Source organism: Pseudophryne corroboree, chromosome 4 (genome assembly GCF_028390025.1).
Source record: "Pseudophryne corroboree isolate aPseCor3 chromosome 4, aPseCor3.hap2, whole genome shotgun sequence".
Classification (NCBI taxonomy): Eukaryota; Metazoa; Chordata; class Amphibia; order Anura; family Myobatrachidae; genus Pseudophryne; species Pseudophryne corroboree.
This window is the reverse complement of record NC_086447.1, coordinates 530,804,962-530,824,544: the sequence shown is the minus strand read 5'-3', so window position 1 is coordinate 530,824,544 and position 19,583 is coordinate 530,804,962. Positions and strand designations below refer to the sequence as shown.

General features: G+C 41.7%; 1 long non-coding RNA gene across 1 annotated transcript in view; it reads right to left on the bottom strand.

The window, feature by feature from the left end:
- The window catches only part of LOC134911583 (uncharacterized), a 128,291-nt gene that overhangs the window by 2,036 nt on the left and 106,672 nt on the right, over positions 1-19,583 (bottom strand). The window lies entirely within an intron of this gene.

Sequence of the window (19,583 nt, the reverse complement as noted above, 5' to 3'; positions counted from 1 at the left end):
ACACGCGCTCCCGTCTTCACACCCGTTTGGCGCAGGCGAGATGACGTCAGGGCTTCACCCACTGATTCTTTTCCAACGCGTTTCGGACTTGCTGGTCCTTAATCCTGGCTGATAGAGACACTTCCCAATATGTTCTCTTTATATAGCTTTATTGTTTAATTGGCTTGATTGGAGAAGGCTCGTTAGGTTAAAAACAGCTGAATAAAATTATCAGATTCTTTTCTCTCACTCATTAGACACAGGTGTTTGCAAGTTAAAATAAAAGTGAATGTATAAGATAAATGTTATAAGAAATATTTTTAATAAATCAATTATGAAATAAATTATAAAAAGGAATTTAGATCAAAATCTATATTGAGACCGGTGGGTTCCAGAGTTTGTAAAATAAAAGTCCATTTTGCTTCTGCTCTTTTGAGCTTGTCCACTATGTCTCCTCCTCTCCAATTGGATGTGATTCGTTGAATCCCCAAAAAGGATAAAAATCTGGGATCTTTGTTGTGTTTATCTGCAAAGTGTTTAGACACACTATGAGTTTGTAGTCCTTTTTTAATATTATAAATGTGCTCTGCTAAACGGATTTTGAGCTTTCTTTTAGTCTGACCAACGTATTGTAGGCCACAAGGGCACTGCAGGAGATAAATTACTCCTTCTGTTTCACAAGTTATTCTGTCTTTTACTTTATAGGTTTTATTTGTTGCATTGCAGGTAAACGTTGTTTCAGATTTAGTTGATGATTTTTTACTGTCCTGCATGGTAAACATTTTAAGCATGAGAAAAAGCCTTTAATTTCTTCTCTTTGTCTGGTCTCTTTGAGAATAAAGATTTTTACTAATTCCTGTTTGATTGAGATTACTTTTTTGTAAATGATGCGTGGTTTATCTTGTATCATGGGTGCTAGTTCCTTGTCCAGTGCTAAAATATGCCAATGTCTGTTTAATATTTTTTCAAATGCTAGATGTTGGCTGTTGAACTGGGTAATAAATGATAATTGAAAGTCTTTTTGTGCTCTTTGTTTATACTTCAAAGTCTCATTTCTGTCTATATTGGCAATCCGGTCAATTTGCATATTTAATGCTTCCTCTTTGTATCCACTTTGAAGAAATCTCTTTTTCATCTGTGTTGCTTGTTCCTTAAATGTTTCTACCTGCGAACAGTTTCTTTTCAATCGTCGAAATTGCCCGCCTGGGATGTTCTTTATCCAATTGATGTGATGATTACTACATGTGGAGATGGTATTGTTGCCACTAACGTTCTTTGTATGAGTTCTTGTTTGAATAGTGTTATCTTGTATGAAAATCTCCAAGTCGAGGTATATGACCATGGTGTCACTGGTGACTGATGAAAACTCCAATTTGTAAGAGTTGTTATTAATATATTGCAAAAAATTGTGAAGTACTTGTTGTGGACCATTCCAGATGAAAAACAGGTCATCTATGTATCTCTTCCAGGTTTGTATATACTGTAAATAGGGGTTGTTGTTCCAGATATGGTCTTCTTCCCATTTTGACACATATAAATTCGCATACCCCGGTGCGAAAGAACTACCCATTGCGGTCCCCTGTATCTGGTTATAATAAATTCCATTGTTCCAAAAAAAAATTGTGATGTAAAATAAAGTTGATGCAGGTCACCAAAAAATTAACTTGTGCATTAGGTAGTAATGTCTCTGTGGAAAGGAAGAATCTTATTGCTTCACACCCCTTTGTGTGGGGAATACATGTGTACAATGATCTGATATCACTTGTGCAAAGAATGAAATGATTTTCCCATTGGATTTCTTTCAGTACAGTATCTGTAATATGTGCATTGTGTCTAGGAGATAACTTTTTTGGGATTGTGCTACCTCTTGCAAAAAAGAATCTACAGATGTAGCCACCTTTATCTTGACTGGCTGATGCGTTTGTCCCGATCGCGCATACGCAGCGTACCGGGGCGTAGGGAGGCGCGCCTAGTCACAGAGAGGGGTACCTAATCGCATGGAGGCAGACAGAGCGTTTGGCGTTACCTTTACGTGTAATACCTGCGATCATCCACCAGATGTCACTTTTTACAATCACCACTGCGCATGCGTGTGGTCTCCCGTAAAATACAATACTGAAATATATAATAAGGACTACTTTACTAAGGCGTCTCATTACACTGCATACAGTAAATACTCATTAAGCTGCATTATTTAATACAGTAAATACTCATTATGCTGCATTATTTTATACAGTATATATGGTACAGACGCCATATATGATCCATCTACAGTACTTTATGAATATGTGAGCGTCCAAGTCCCGCAGACAAAACAACATAAAACCAGTAGTGTAAACTGTCGCAAATGGACGTGTTAGAAGTTCACTATTGCCTCTTGAGATTAGGAATTTTGTACAGTATGTTAGCGTCCTAATCCCGTAGCCATTACAGCATAATCAAACCAATGGATTTATTAATCTGTCTGCGGCGAAGTGGTGAAGTGTTCCGCTTCCTATACTCAGAGTCCCGAGTTCGATTCCTAAAGTACGAATGCATGTTAGTTTTTTCCAGACACTTTATTATTATTTTTATTCACATAAACCAGGGCAAAGCTGCAGGAGTGGTTCTACTGTTAAAGTTCTATACACCGTACAGTACACATACAATTCTGTAGCAGGGCAGACTCAATAGAAACGGCTACCACCTATGACTCCTTGCCCCACGGAGGCCCTAGGCTACGGAGCAAGTAACAGTCCAGATTTTGCAGGCTATGTGGCAATGCTGAAGGACCGTCACAATCCCCTAGCTGAAATACACAGGGGTGATAGGAATAAGCGAGGTCTATGCACATTACGGTACACCGGACTCAATCGCATAGCACACTGGCAAAATGGCCGCCTACCCTGAACCCCAACCACATGGCAGGCAGCGCTCGGATATGGAGTGAGAGATGGCATAAATTTTGCAGGCTACGGGGCAATGCTGAAGGAGCATCACAATCCCCTAGCCAAAATTCACAGGGGCGATAAAGATAAGCGAGGTCTATGCACATTACATTACACCGGGCTCGATCACATAGCAAACTGACAAAACACAAGTTTTACATAAAGCAGGGCAAAGCTGCAGGAGAGTTTCTACTGTCAAGGTTCTATGCACCATACGGTACACATACAATTCTATAGCAGGGCAGACTCAATTGAAATGGCTACCGCCTGTGACTCCTAACTTCATGGAGGCACTCGGCTATGGAGCAAGTAACAGCACAGATTTTGCAGGCTACGGGGCAATGCTGAAGGAGCATCAGAATCCCCTAGCTAAAATACACAGGGGCGATAGGGATAAGCGAGGTCTATGCACATAATGATACACCGGACCCCATCGCATCGCAAAGTGACAAAATGTCCGAGGCACATGAACCCCTGCCTTGTGGCAGCACTCAGCTATGGAGCGAGCAATGGCATAGGTTTTGCAGGCTAAGGGGTAATGCTGAAGGAGCGTCAGAATCCCGTAGCTAAAATACACAGGGGTGATAGGGATAAGCGAGGTCTATGCACTTAACGATACACCGCAAAGTTCTCCATGGTTTTGATTATGCCTTTTATTTGAACTCAGTATTTTCCACTGCCTTGCCCTACCCCCATCCCACTTTCCCATTCCCCCCTGGGAGCCTGCAAAGTACATGCAGTAGACAGGGAGGGAGTTCCGATCAGGTTACAAGACATGTGCAACAGTATACTACTGTATGTAGGAGAATCCCCCACCCACTCTAATTTATGTGCAACCTGTGTGCACCCTTCCATTGAATGTATAACAAGAAGAAAAAAAAAATAAAGTGAATGTAACGGGAACATATATTTAAAAAAAAGGTTGGCACTTTGAGACTCAAACCTGGGACTCTCAGCGTGGGAAGTGGGAGCCTTCATCGCTAGGTTGGTATGGAAGGGGAGACAATTAGCTACCGGATGGTACCAACCCCAAGTTTCTGTGACCCCCACAAGGCTCATGGCAAGCATCGGAACCCATGGTGGGTCTGAATTAACGGGCCCATTATAGTCTATGGGAGAATGGGTCCATTTTGCGTACTGATATCTCTGGTTCTGGGTGTCCCAGAGACTCAGGACTGGTACCAAACAAAAGAGGAGACTCTTGGCTTTCAGGGCAGACCAACCACTAGTTTATGTGACACTGGAAAGGGAAACGGGAAACAACCGTGTATCGGGTCCCCTCCAGTTGTCCGCCTAGCTTGCACAGGATGCAGGGTTTCTGGCTAGATAGGAAATACTGTACAGAAATGCTAAGCATGGTATTTGACATCCAGGAACATAGGGAGGAGTTTTTATCTCTCTCCATTGTACTTAGAAAAATTACACTTGCCACTGTACGTTACAAGCTACAACCAAAAAAAGTGGAACGGCTCCCAGGCGCTGCTTTATATGCATATACGGGTAGCTTCTCTTAGAACTCCACAGACAAATCCTCAAAAGAAAGGAAAGGACATATTCATGCAATGTAACTGTCCATATGTGTGTTATTTATTCGTATAGATGATCCTCAATTGACCTCTGGGCAATGCCCTATGTTCACATCAAGGTTTCTTTATCTTTCCAAATTTCATACAATCACTTCTTAACTTATTGGTATATGGCTCACCTTCAGTAAATACCCTATATGCATCAAAAGGTTTCTATCCAATGTCCCATTCGTCTGGATCCAGCTGGGCAATATCGGGCTCTTATACCATCATGATATATGGAGTATATCAGAACCAGAAGTCCATGCAATGTCAGGTATAAACTGATTTATTTGTAAAAAATATAAAAATATATATACATTCACTGTATCATAGGTCACCAAACGTACACAGTATTCCCAACCAGCAAGATCTATATCACCGCACACTCCTCAGATGGAAAAAAAGCGAGGGAAGAAAAAAAGGGGAATAGTACGTGGGTAAGGCAGATGTAACCAAAAAGAAGGTCTTTACCAATTCCTCACGGTAAGTGACGTGGTGAACCTATGGAGAGTGTTGCAATTCCATCGACGCGTTTCGGAAGCACTGTTCCTTCATCAAGGTGTCATATACTCCATATATCATGATGGTATAAGAGCCCGATATTGCCCAGCTGGATCCAGATGAATGGGACATTGGAAAGAAACCTTTTGATGCATATAGGGTATTTACTGAAGGTGAGCCATATACCAATAAGTTAAGAAGTGATTGTATGAAATTTAGAAAGATAAAGAAACCTTGATGTGAACATAGGGCATTGCCCAGAGGTCAGTTGAGGATCATCTATACGAATAAATAACACACATATGGACAGTTACATTGCATGAATATGTCCTTTCCTTTCTTTTGAGGATTTGTCTGTGGAGTTCTAAGAGAAGCTACCCGTATATGCATATAAAGCAGCGCCTGGGAGCCGTTCCACATTTTTTGGTTGTACATTGAGTGAGGAGTGGTGCTCCTTAGGAGTGGCGACCCGAGTGCAGCTTTTTTGGGCGCAAGTCAATATTATCTTTTGTTCTGTATTGTATGTTACAAGCTGTTCGTGCTAATTAGTACACTAGTAGAACATACTGTACAGAGATACTAAGTACAGTGATTTGGCATCCACGAACTTAGGGAGGAGCTTTAATCTCTCTCTATTGTAATCTTTCTATGTATAATGGAGAGATAAAAGCTCCTCCCTAAGCTCCCAGATGGCAAATCACCGTCCTTAGTATCTTTGTATAGTATTTTCTATTAGGGTACTAATTAGCACGAACAGCTAATTAGTACCCTAATAGAACATACTGTACACAGATAATAAGTATGGTGATTTGGCATCCAGGAACTTACTGAGGAGCTTTTATCTCTCTCCATTATACATAGAAAGATTAAACTTGCCACTGTATGTTACAAGCTGTTCGTGCTAATTAGTACACAAGTAGAACATACTGTATAGAGATACAACGAACAGTGATTTGGCATCCAGGAACTTAGGGAGGAGCTTTTATCTGTCTCTATTGTAATCTTTCTAAGTATAATGGAGAGAGATAAAAGCTCCTCCCTAAGTTCCGGTATGCCAAATCACTTCTCGTTGTATCTCTGTACAGTATGTTCTACTAGTGTACTAATTAGCACAAACAGCTTGTAACGTACAGTGGCAAGTTTAATCTTTCTATGTAAAATGGAGAGAGATAAAAGCTTCTCAGTAAGTTCCTGGATGCCAAATCATCATACTTAGTATCTCTGTACAGTATGTTCTATTAGGGTACTAATTAGCTGTTCGTGCCAATTAGTACCTTAATAGAAATTACTATACAAAGATACTAAGGACGGTGATTTGGCAACCAGGAACTTATGGAGGAGCTTTTATCTCTCTACATTATACATAGAAAGATCAAACCTGCCACTGTACGTTACAAGCTGCTCGTGCTAATTAGTACACTAGTAGAACATACTGTACAGAGATACTACGGACAGTGATTTGGCATCCAGGAACTTAGGAAGGAGCTTTTATCTCTCCATTATACTTTCAAAAAATTGCAATGGAGAGAGATAAAAGCTCCTCCCTAACTTCCTGAATGCCAAATCACTGTACTTAGTATCTCTGTACAGTATGTTCTACTAGTGTACTAATTAGCACGAACAGCTTGTAACATACAGTGGCAAGTTTAATCTTACTATGTATAATATAGAGAGATAAAAGCTCCTCCCTAAGTTCCTGGTTGCCAAATCACCGTCCTTAGTATCTCTGTATGGTATTCTCTATTAGGGTACTAATTAGCATGAACAGCTAATTAGTACCCTAATAGAACATACTGTACAGAGATACTAAGTACAGTGACTTGGCATCCAGGAATTTACTGAGGAGCTTTTATCTCTCTCCATTATACATAGAAAGATTAACCTTGCCGCTGTACGTTACAAGCTGTCTGTGCTAATTAGTACACTAGTAAAACATACTGTACAGAGATAATATGGACAGTGATTTAAAATCTAGGAACTTAGGGAGGAGCTTTTATCTCTCTCCATTATACTTAGAAAGATTACAATGGAGAGAGATAAAATCTCCTCCCTAAGTTCCTGGATGCCAAATCACTGTTAGTAGTATCTCTGTACAGTATGTTCTACTAGTGTACTAATTAGCACGAACAGCTTGTAACATACAGTGGCAAGTGTAATCTTTCTAAGTATAATGGAGAGAGTTAAAAACTCCTCAGTAAGTTCCTGGATGCCAAATCACTGTACTTAGTATCTCTGTACAGTATGTTCTATTAGGGTACTAATTAGCTGTTTGTGCTAATTAGTACCCTTATAGAAAATACTATACAGAGATACTAAGGACGGTGATTTGGCAACCAGGAACTTAGGGAGGAGCTTTTATCTGTCTATATTATACTTAGAAAGATTACAATGGAGAGAGATTAAAGCTCCTCCCTAAGTTCTTGGATGCCAAATCACTGTGCTTAGTATCTCGGTACAGTATGTTCTATTAGGGTACTAAGTAGCACGAACAGCTAATTAGTACCCTAATAAAACATACTGTACAGATATAATATGTATGGTGATTTGGCATCCAGGAACTTACTGAGGAGCTTTTATCTCTCTCCATTATACATAGAAAGATTAAACTTGCCACTGTATGTTACAAGCTGTTCGTGCTAATTAGTACACAAGTAGAACATACTGTACAGATATACTACGGACAGTGATTTGGCATCCAGGAACTTAGGGAGGAGCTTTTATCTGTCTCCATTGTAATCTTTCTAAGTATAATGGAGAGAGATAAAAGCTCCTCCCTAAGTTCCTGAATGCCAAATCACTGTTCGTTGTATCTCTGTACAGTATGTTCTACTAGTGTACTAATTAGCACAAACAGCTTGTAACGTACAGTGGCAAGTTTAATCTTTCTATGTATAATGGAGAGATAAAAGCTCCTCAGTAAGTTCCTGGATGCCAAATCATCATACTTAGTATCTCTGTACAGTATGTTCTATTAGGGTACTAATTAGCTATTCGTGCTAATTAGTACCCTAATAGAAAATACTATACAAAGATACTAAGGACGGTGATTTGGCAACCAGGAACTTATGGAGGAGCTTTTATCTCTCTACATTATACATAGAAAGATCAAACCTGCCACTGTACGTTACAAGCTGCTTGTGCTAATTAGTACACTAGTAGAACATACTGTACAGAGATACTACGGACAGTGATTTGGCATCCAGGAACTTAGGGAGGAGCTTTTATCTCTCTCCATTATACTTAAAAAAATTTACAATGGAGAGAGATAAAAGCTCCTCCCTAACTTCCTGGATGCCAAATCACTGTACTTAGTATCTCTGTACAGTATGTTCTACTAGTGTACTAATTAGCACGAACAGCTTGTAACGTACAGTGGCAAGTTTAATCTTTCTATGTATAATATAGTGAGATAAAAGCTCCTCCCTAAGTTCCTGGTTGTCAAATCTCCATCCTTAGTATCTCTGTATAGTATTTTCTATTAGGGTACTAATTAGCACGAACAGCTAAATAGTACCCTAATAGAACATACTGTACAGAGATACTAAGTACGGTGACTTGGCATCCAGGAATTTACTGAGGAGCTTTTATCTCTCTCCATTATACATAGAAAGATTAAACTTGCCGCTGTACGTTACAAGCTGTCCGTGCTAATTAGTACCCTAATAGAACATACTGTACAGAGATAGTAAGTACGGTGATTTGGCATCCAGTTAAAAGCTGTTCGTGCTAATTAGTACACTAGTAGAACATACTGTATAGAGATACTAAGGATGGTGATTTGGCATCTAGGAACTTAGGGAGGAGCTTTAATCTCTACATTATACATAGAAAGATTAAACTTGCCACTACGTTACAAGCTATACATGCTAATTAGTACACTAGAAGAACATACTGGGGACTCGGACTCATACACTACTTGCATTTCAAAAGCACGGTATTTTCCACCGCCTCCCGCTAGCCCATCGCCCTTCCCCCCTGGGAGCCTGCACAGGTCATGCAGTAGACAGGGAGGGAGTTATTCACATAAACCAGGGCAAAGCTGCAGGAGTGGTTGTACTGTTAAGGTTCTATGCACCATACGGTACACATACAATTCTGTAGCAGGGCAGACTCAATTGAAATGGCTACTGCCTGTGACTCCTTGCCCCATGGAGACCCTCGGCTATGGAGCAAGTAACAGCACAGATTTTGTAGGTCACGTGGCAATGCTGAAGGAGCGTCAGAATCCCCTAGCTAAAATACACAGGGGTGATAGGGATAAGCGAGGTCTATGCACTTAACGATACACCGCAAAGTTCCCCATGGTTTTGATTATGCCTTTTCTTTGAACACGGTATTTTCCATTGCCTCGCCCTACCCCCATCCCACTTTCCCCTTCCCGCCTGGGAGCCTGCAAAGTACATGCAGTAGACAGGGAGGGAGTTCCGATCAGGTTACAAGACATGTGCAACAGTATACTACTGTATGTAGGAAAATCCCCCGCCCACTCTGATTTATGTGAAACCTTTGTGCACCCCTCCATTGAATGTATAACAAAGAAAAAAAAAATAAAGTGAATGTTACAGGAACACATTAAAAAAAAGGTTGGCACTTCCTTCCCATTGGTGTTGGTTTATGCCTTAGGGGGCTCGGACGCTATACTTGTATTTCAAAAGCACGGTATTTTCCACCGCCTCTCCCTACCCCCATCGCCCTTCCCCCCTGGGAGCCTGCACAGGTCATGCAGTGGACAGGGAGGGAGTTCAGGTCAGGTACAATACACAAATGCCGACGATATACAGTACTGTGTTGCTCAGTTAGTTGCGTCGGAATACACTAATTTATACTCATTACCGCTGTGTATTTGTATATAGCGGAATGAACACTGCTGCAGAATTACTTTGATTTATGTGAAACCTGTGTGCACCCTTTCATTGAATGTATAACAAAGAAAAAAAATAATAAAGTGAATGTCACGAGAAAATATAAAAAAAAAAGGTTGGCACTTTGTGACTCAAAACTGGGACTCTAAGCATAGAAGGTGGGAGCCTTCATCGCTAGGTTGGTTTGGAAGGGGAGACAATTAGCTACCGGAGGGTACCAACCCCAAGTTTTTGTGATCCCCACAAGGCTCATGGCAAGCATCGGAACCCATGGTGGGTCTGAATTAACGGGCATATTATAGTCTATGGGAAAATGGGTCCACTTTGCGTACTGATATCTCTGGTTCTGGATGTCCCAGAGACTCAGGACTGGTACCAAACAAAATAGGAGACTCTTGGCTTTCGGGCCAGACCAACCACTAGTTTATGTGACACTGGAAAGGGAAACGGGAAGCAACCGTGTATCGGGTCCCCTCCAGTTGTCCGCCTAGCTTACACAGGATGCAGGGTTTCTGGCTAGATAGGAAATACTGTACAGAAATTGCTAAGCATGGTAATTTGACATCCAGGAACATAGGGAGGAGTTTTTATCTCTCTCCATTATACTTAGAAAAATTACACTTGCAACTGTACGTTACAAGCTGTTCATGCTAATTAGTGCACTAGTAGAACATACTGTACAGAGATACTAAGTACAGTGATTTGGCATCCACAAACTTAGGGAGGAGCTAAGGAGGAGCTTTAATCTCTCTCCATTGTAATCTAAGTATAATGGAGAGAGATAAAAGCTCCTCCCTAAATTCCTGGGTGCCAAATTACCGTCCTTAGTATCTCTGTACTCTATGTTCTACTAGTGTACTAATTAGCACAAACAGCTTGTAACGTACAGTGGCAAGTTTAATCTTTCTATGTATAATATAGAGAGATAAAAGCTCCTCTCTAAGTTCCTGGTTGTCAAATCACCATCCTTAGTATCTCTGTATAGTATTTTTTATTAGGGTACTTATTAGCACGAACAGCTAATTAGTACCCTAATAGAACATACTGTACAGAGATACTAAGTACAGTGATTTGGCATCCAGGAACTTACTGAGGTGCTTTTATCTCTCTCCATTATACATAGAAAGATTAAACTTGCTGCTGTACGTTACAAGCTGTTCGTGCTAATTAGTACCCTAATAGAACATACTGTACAGAGATACTAAGTACGGTGATTTGGCATCCAGTTAATAGCTGTTCGTGCTAATTAGTACACTAGTAGAACATACTGCACAGAGATACTAAGGACGGTGATTTGGCATCTAGGAACTTAGGGAGGAGCTTTTATCTCTCCATTATACATAGAAAGATTAAACTTGCCACTGTACGTTACAAGCTGTCTGTGCTACTTAGTACACTAGAAGAACATACTGGGGACTCGGACTCGTACAGTACTTGCATTTCAAAAGCATGGTATTTTCCACCGCCTCCCGCTAGCCCATCGCCCTTCCCCCCTGGGAGCCTGCACAGGTCATGCAGTAGACAGGGAGGAAGTTATTCACAAACCAGGGCAAAGCTGCAGGAGCGGTTGTACTGTTAAGGTTCTATGCACCATACGGTACACATACAATTCTGTAGCAGGGCAGACTCAATTGAAATGGCTACCGCCTGTGACTCCTTGCCCCATGGAGACCCTCGGCTATGGAGATAGTAACAGCACAGATTTTGTAGATCACGGGGCAATGCTGAAGGAGCGTCAGAATCCCCTAGCTAAAATACACAGGGTCGATAGGGATAAGCGAGGTCTATGCACTTAACTATACCCCAGACCCCATCGCATCACAAAGTGACAAAATGTCCAAGGCACATGAACATCCACCTTGTGTCAGCACTCGGCTATGGAGCTTCGGGGCAGTTCTGAAGGAGCGTCAGAATCCCTCAGCTAAAATACACAGGGCTGATAGGGTTAAGTGAGGTCTATGCACATAATGCTACAAAGAAGGGGTTCATGTGCCTCGGACATTTTGTCACTTTGTGATGCGATGGGGTCTGGTGTATCGTTATGTGCATAGACCTCGCTTATCCCTATCGACCCTGTCTATTTTAGCTAGGGAATTCTGATGCTCCTTCAGCATTGGCCCGTTCTTTGAACATGGTATTTTCCACTGCCTCGCCCTACCCCCATTCCACTTTCCCCTTCCCCCCCTGGGAGCCTGCACAGTTCATGCAGTAGACAGTTAGGGAGTTCCGATCAGGTTACAAGACAAGATTTATGTGAAACCTGTGTGCACCCTTCCATTGAATGCATAACAAAGAAAAAAAATTATAATAAAGTGAATGTCACAGGAACTCGGAAGCTGATACTGTACATGTATTTCAAAAGCACGGTGTTTATGCATTGTACATACTTCCTTTTACACAATTAGTTGCGTCTCCATACACAATCTTGCGTCTGCATACACAAGTGTTTTAACATGTTCGTTTGTGTCTGTATAAACAATTTATTTATATTGAGAACTCTCACCATCTGACCATTGGTCACCATCTATTAACATTACAGTCGTCACTGACCATTTGCCAGAGCTGTAGATCAATCCGCCGCCATACGATCGAAAGTACTGGATTAGTGGAGCATTAGCCACCCAGTGGTGGAGATGTGTAATGCATGCTGAGTATCTAGAATCGCCTCAACACGCCTGCCTGTGATTAAACTCAGCAAGCTAAGCTATCGCCTTAGCGTGACTAAACGTCCGTCTAGGCGGAGAATCGGTCAAGATAAAGGTGGCTGTTGAACTGGGTAATAAATGATAATTGAAAGTCTTTTTGTGCTCTTTGTTTATACTTCAAAGTCTCATTTCTGTCTATATTGGCAATCCGGTCAATTTGCATATTTAATGCTTCCTCTTTGTATCCACTTTGAAGAAATCTCTTTTTCATCTGTGTTGCTTGTTCCTTAAATGTTTCTACCTGCGAACAGTTTCTTTTCAATCGTCGAAATTGCCCGCCTGGGATGTTCTTTATCCAATTGATGTGATGATTACTACATGTGGAGATGGTATTGTTGCCACTAACGTTCTTTGTATGAGTTCTTGTTTGATTAGTGTTATTTTGTATGAAAATCTCCAAGTCGAGGTATATGACCATGGTGTCACTGGTGACTGATGAAAACTCCAATTTGTAAGAGTTGTTATTAATATATTGCAAAAAATTGTGAAGTTCTTGTTGTGGACCATTCCAGATGAAAAACAGGTCATCTATGTATCTCTTCCAGGTTTGTATATACTGTAAATAGGGGTTGTTGTTCCAGATATGGTCTTCTTCCCATTTTGACACATATAAATTCGCATACCCCGGTGCGAAAGAACTACCCATTGCGGTCCCCTGTATCTGGTTATAATAACTTCCATTGTTCCAAAAAAAATTGTGATGTAAAATAAAGTTGATGCAGGTCACCAAAAAATTAACTTGTGCATTAGGTAGTAATGTCTCTGTGGAAAGGAAGAATCTTATTGCTTCACACCCCTTTGTGTGGGGAATACATGTGTACAATGATCTGACATCACTTGTGCAAAGAATGAAATGATTTTCCCATTGGATTTCTTTCAGTATCTGTAATATGTGCATTGTGTCTCGGAGATAACTTTTTTGGGATTGTGCTACCTCTTGCAAAAAGGAATCTACATATCTGCATAAATTTGCAGACAGTGAGTTGATACCTGATACATTTGGATGTTTTTGGTCTTTATGTATTTTAGGTAATTGGTAAAAAGTGCTGTAAACATTGCTCATTAACCATTTTTTCTTTTCACAGGTGTTTGCAAAAAAAAAATTTATTATTTTTATTAATTAATTTTATACATTTAAGCGCTCCTGTCATTCTGTTTTATTGTTATCATTTCTTAAAGGAGCAGCTCCACAATACTTCCAAAGCGCGGGTTATCCATCACACCTAATGCATTTTTAAGGATAAAATATACCATCCATGTGCTACACAAATAATGTTTGGTGTAGGGTGCACATTGCGTACATTACCAAATGTCCCTAACTCTTCTAGGGTGTCACACAGTCATACAATTGAAAACATAACATTTACATGATTTGCAACACAAACCGAACCTCCTCAGGGACACTGCCATAGGTTTGTTTTTGTTTTTTTAAATCAAAATTTGTGTACTTTTAAATGCATTTCTTTTTCACTTTTGAATGTAGATTTTTGACAACATTGGTGATTACATTAATTTTCATAATCTGTTTACAGGCAACACAGTTAAAAACGAATTGTGGCAAAAATAATTATATATGTCTAAGATACTAATTTGTCCCTAAAGAGGTTAAAAAGGAACACTTGGCATTGATTTAGGCTGATACAGTTAAAAGGGGGACATTTGTTTGTTTACACATCAGGATGCCTTGGGGGTGCTGGATGGCCTGTGTTCAACATACAGGTCCCAGGAAGAACTTCGGAGGGGAATAATCTGCTTGATCTCATCCTCACAGCTGGTATAGTGGAATGGAGCTGAACGGCTAACCCCAGTTCTGCGTCCCTCGTGGCGTTATTTTGCCATCTTTACTTTGAGGACCTACTTCACATCCCCAAAGCGCTACTTCACATTTTTCAGAACAAGCCGGCAGAAGATCACCATGTTGAGAGCGTCCAGGACTAACTTCCACATTGACTTTTTCTTGGATGCAGGGGTCTTGTGCACCTGGGCACCCAGTTGATGTGGGTACACCTGCACCATGGCATGAACCAGGGCACAGTTCTCAACATACATGATTCAAACAATACGCCCTGCCCATATCTTGCCAGGTGCAGCTAGCTTCTCCTCATTCTCCTCCTCTGCCTCCTCCTGGCTCACCTCACTGTTCTCTTCCCCAGTCTTACCCTGGATGAGGATCACCGCCTCTTCCTCCTCCTGACTTTCTTCACTCCTGGTGCTCAGTCTGAAAGACATGGCTCATATACAAAGCTTCTAAAATCACTCTCATACCTTTTACAGACAGAAATCCCGGCACTGTCGTTTGGCCGGTCTCTGTCTAACCCCTCCTTAAACACAGAGAAGCAAATTACCAGGTCAAGATTTTTGACCCGGTAATTTGCGGATCAAAACGGGTATTTTGTGTGTGTGAAATTGTCAACCCGGGTCGAAATTCCCAGGTCTCCGACTCTGGTAAATTCCTGGGTCGAAATCCCAGGAATTTCAACCCGGGTGACCCTTTCACACAGAAAAAGCACCCGTGTTTTTCATGAAATTACCGTGTAGAACTGCTTCACCCGGTAATTTTATTTTCTGTATGAAAGGGGGTATTAATCAGCGCAGAAAACTCTCCTCTCCTTCTTAAACTTATCAATGGTCAAAATGGTGTATCAAGGGTTGATATAGGGTGTGAGAGGTACAATTCATGTGACGTTTGGGTACTAATTGGTGACTTTCTATTACACTGTGCAACACTGTGCAACTCACATAGTGAGTTGTAAAATCTCGGCTGCTTCCTGGTGGGAACTCTTGCGAGAAGTTGCATGCGAGTTACGTTTGTGCCTGAAAACTCAGATCCTATTACATTTGGCCCATGGAGTACTGTGTAATTGTTCTTAAGCTATTTGAGCTATAAAGTTATTGCCTTCACTGAAAGTGTATAATTGCTGACAATGGGGGCTATTCAGAGATGGACGCATGGTGACAGTGGTGAGTGACACGGAGAGGATGACAGTGGTGGGTGACAGAGAGAGTGTGACAGTGGAGGGTGACAGCAGTGAGAGATGACAGGGAGAGAGTGACGCCAGGGAGAGGGTGACAGCAGTTGGTGATGCCAGGAAGAGAGTGACAGCAGTTGGTGATGCCAGGAAGAGGGTGACAGCAGTTGGTGATGCCATGGAGAGGGTGACAGTGGTGGGTGACAGGGAGAGTGTGACAGTGATGTGTGACAGCAGTTGGTGACGCCAGGGAGAGGGTGACAGCAGGGGGTGATGACAGGGAGAGAGTGACATCGGTGGGTGACGCCAGGGAGAGGGTGATAGCAGTGGGTGACAGCAGTGAGTGATGCTAGGGAGAGGGTGACAGCAGTGGGTTACAGGGAGAGGGTGACAGTAGTGGGTGTTGCCAGGGAGAGGGTGTCAGTGGTGGGTGACACCAGGGAGAGGGTGACAGCGGTGGGTGATGCCAGGAAGAGGGTGACAGGAGTGGGTGACGCCAGGGAGAGGGTGACAGCAGGAGCAGTGGGTGACTGAGAGTGTGACAGCAAGGAGAGGGTGACAGGGACAGGCAGTGAATAACAGTTACAGTATATTGAGATTTGCTTACCTGGTCCTGTGCCCAAAACTCAGCGCAGATCCTAATTTGGTGTTAGCGCTGGGGATAGTGACGTCAGATCCTCAGCGACAAGATCAGCTGCAGCCTGGAAGGAACAGGCACTGGGGTCGGAGGAAGAGGGGATCGTGGCCCCTCTGGCCAGACGGCACTGGGGGCACAGAGCAAGGCAGAGACGAGCGGGCGGTGTGGCGCAATGGTGGCGGGCAGGTACTGCACCCTGCTCATCCTGCTCTAGTTACAACACTGTTCACAGCAAATTGATACAGTGCTTGAAATAACTTGGATGAAATACACAGCAATGGATACTTGAAATAACTTCGAGGACATAAACAGCAATGAATTCTTAAAATAATTTGAATGAAACACACAGCCAGTGTTGGACTGGGACATGAAGGGCCCACCGGGAGAATTCTGTGGTGGGGGAGGGGGGGGGGCATTTTTAGGGGGGTGGCCAGGCTCCAGAGAGGCCTAATGGTTTGCCCAACTATTAGAATGTTCATGGGATGGGCCCCTTGATAAATATTAATAGTTCATATTCCTATTGCATGCATGATAATGTACCAGCTTTATAACAGCAATGAACTGGAGAAAATACACCATAGTCCTGTGCAGTATAAGTTAACTAGGCTGACAATATTATCCCTTTAACCTGGGACACTCATGAATTACACAGGTTCTGTGGTTGGCTGGCTGACTGCAAGCCTGCATTTCACCTGGTTTAAGAAGCCACAGAACCTGTGTAATCCATGCGTGTCCCAGGTTAAAGGGATAATATGGTCAGCCTAAGTTAACATACTGTATCAGTGCAAAAGTAAATTGCATTACTGACATATGTGTTTAGAGTGTGGCTGTAGGGACCCGCCCACACAGAGGAGAAAAAGGAGGCGTTACCACACCTAATGGCTGCTGTAGAGAGTAGACAGTCCCGGTGGGACTGTGCGGTCAAGGGCTGACTGATACCTGTGTATCCAGTCCAAGTCGTATTGTGTGTACTATTCTGGTGAGACAGATCCCAGGTAGATGTGGTACAGTCAGAGTGAAGCAGGTCAGGTAGTCAGGATTCTACCTGCAGGGACGCAGAACTGAACTATGAGTTGCTGAGAAGAAGGCAGGCTGGAGACTATGAATATGAGTAAGCAGGAGAGTCTGAATGTAAGTAGGATGGAGAGCCAGAATGAAAGTAGGCCGGAGCCTACAGTATGTTACTCTGCAGGAGTAGGGCTGAGATTGTGTATGTGGGAAACCTGAGGCCAAGCCAGTCCAGGCTAACAATACATAAAATAATATTGATTTGATCTTAAAAGAAAATTACATTCAAGCTTTCTTAAATTGTTTCCAAAAGATAGGGGGAAAAATGAGTAAACTCAAAGAAATGAAAATTTTACATTAAAGACTCTTGAGAAAATACTGTATTAATGTAATGTACCCATTAGCAACTTAAAGTATATAAACCACTAGCTGGAGTATCCGGTGTTGCACGGGATTTTAAGAATGTCTGTTTACAAAAAAATTTTTACATCTTAAACACAGTATAAATAACATAGTAGATAGCTGAATACCCATGCTTTGCTACGGGATGAGGATGGTAAATTAGAATGATAGTTGTTCGTTAATTTACGTTGGTTGAAGATCTAGTATATAGGCATATCTTGCTTCCCTGACGCACTTTGTGTAGTGGCCGGACCCCTTTTTGGTCTCCCGAGGGACCCTGCTCTTCCCACTATACAACTCTCAGTCTGTGGCTTCCTGCTGCCTCCATTCCCCTCCTCACATCATGTCAGTGCCCCTGTGAAATTATCGATTTTTTTTACAGTTTCCTTTTATAGCGCTGCACATTATGTATCTCCTGATATACTCTGTGCTGCTGGGGGACCGTGCTACTTCCACTTTATAACTCTCAGTGTGTGGGTTTGTGCTACCTGCATTTCCCTCCTCACATCATGTCACTGACCCTGTCACATGCAGCCCTGTCATCACTGACATATCATGCATGTCCTGATATAGTGTGTGAGGTGTGCTAGTGGTGTGTTACCCCCATAGTGTTTGTTCCCAGAGTGTAAGTCATATGTGTAACAATACACAAATAAAATACTAATAATGGTATTATTAATAACAATACTATTAAAAATATTATTACTCAGCGCAAAAAAAGGGTTGCTATATATAAATGCTGTATAGTAGGTCGCTAACCATACAATGAAGCTGCTCCCAAATGAGTACTCTGAGGTGCTCACTAATAAAGTAAAAATGGGAAAGGATAAATAAATATTATCACAAGGGAGTGCTATATGTTTTTCAGTGGTTCAAATAACAATTTATTATGTAAAATATTTTAAAAGAATGTCTAAAGTAGATAAATATTATATTGATCTATTTTAGACATTCTTTTAAAATATTTTACATAATAAATTGTTATTTGAACAATTAAAAAATATATAGCACTCCCTTGTGATAATATTTATTTATCATTTCCCATATGTGTAACAAGTTTGGTGTAAATTGCTCCAGGCATTCCAGAGTTATGCTGTCTGCTGAAAAACTCTGTGCTGCTGCCTCGCCCCTAGGGGTGCTAGGGGTGTCATATTCCCACAGTGTTTGTTCCCAGCTTGTAAGTCATATGTGTACCAATTTTGTTGTAAATTGGTCCAGGCATTCGGGAGTTATGCTGTCTCCTGAAATACTCTGTGCTGCTGTCCCACTGCTAGGGGTGTCTAACCCCCACAGAGTTTGTTCCCAGATTGTAAATCAGATGTGTACCAAGTTTGTTGTAAATTGCTCCAGGCCTTCCACAGTTATGCTGTCTGCTGACATACTCTGTGCTACTGTCCCATCCCTAGGGGTGCTAGGGGTGTCTTTCCCCCACAGTGTTTGTTTCCAGATTGTAAGGCATATGTGTACCAATTTTTTAGTACATTGCTCCAGCAATTCTGGAGTTATACTGTCTCCTGATATACTCTGTGCTGCTGTCTTCCACCCCCCCACCCCCCCTAGGGGTGCTAGCGATTTCTAATTGTTTTAGTTGCCTCCGCAGTGTTTTAATATGCTCGTATGTAAAATTTCACGATCTTCACTTGTAAACTGTGGATTTGTATAGAAAGACAGAAGGACAAATTTTCGCTTTTATATAGTAGATAGACACCCATTACAGTTTCCAGATCGTAGACTGTTTGTTGGCAAAATTAAAAACGGATCAGGAGATATTTGCGAGGGGGGCCTGAGACTTTGACTGCCTAGGGGCCTCCACAGGGTTTAATATGGCACTGCAGATACTCCTTTGATAAGTACAGGTAGATCAGGGGCCAAATGTAATATAGTGAGAGTTTCAAAAAGTGAGAGATTTGGTAAGGTTTTGCAGTTTTTTTTAAAGTGGCAATCATTTACACTGCAAGATCAACCTGGTTTTGCAGTGTAAATAATTGCCACTTTAAAAAAACCTGAAAAACCTTACCAAATCTC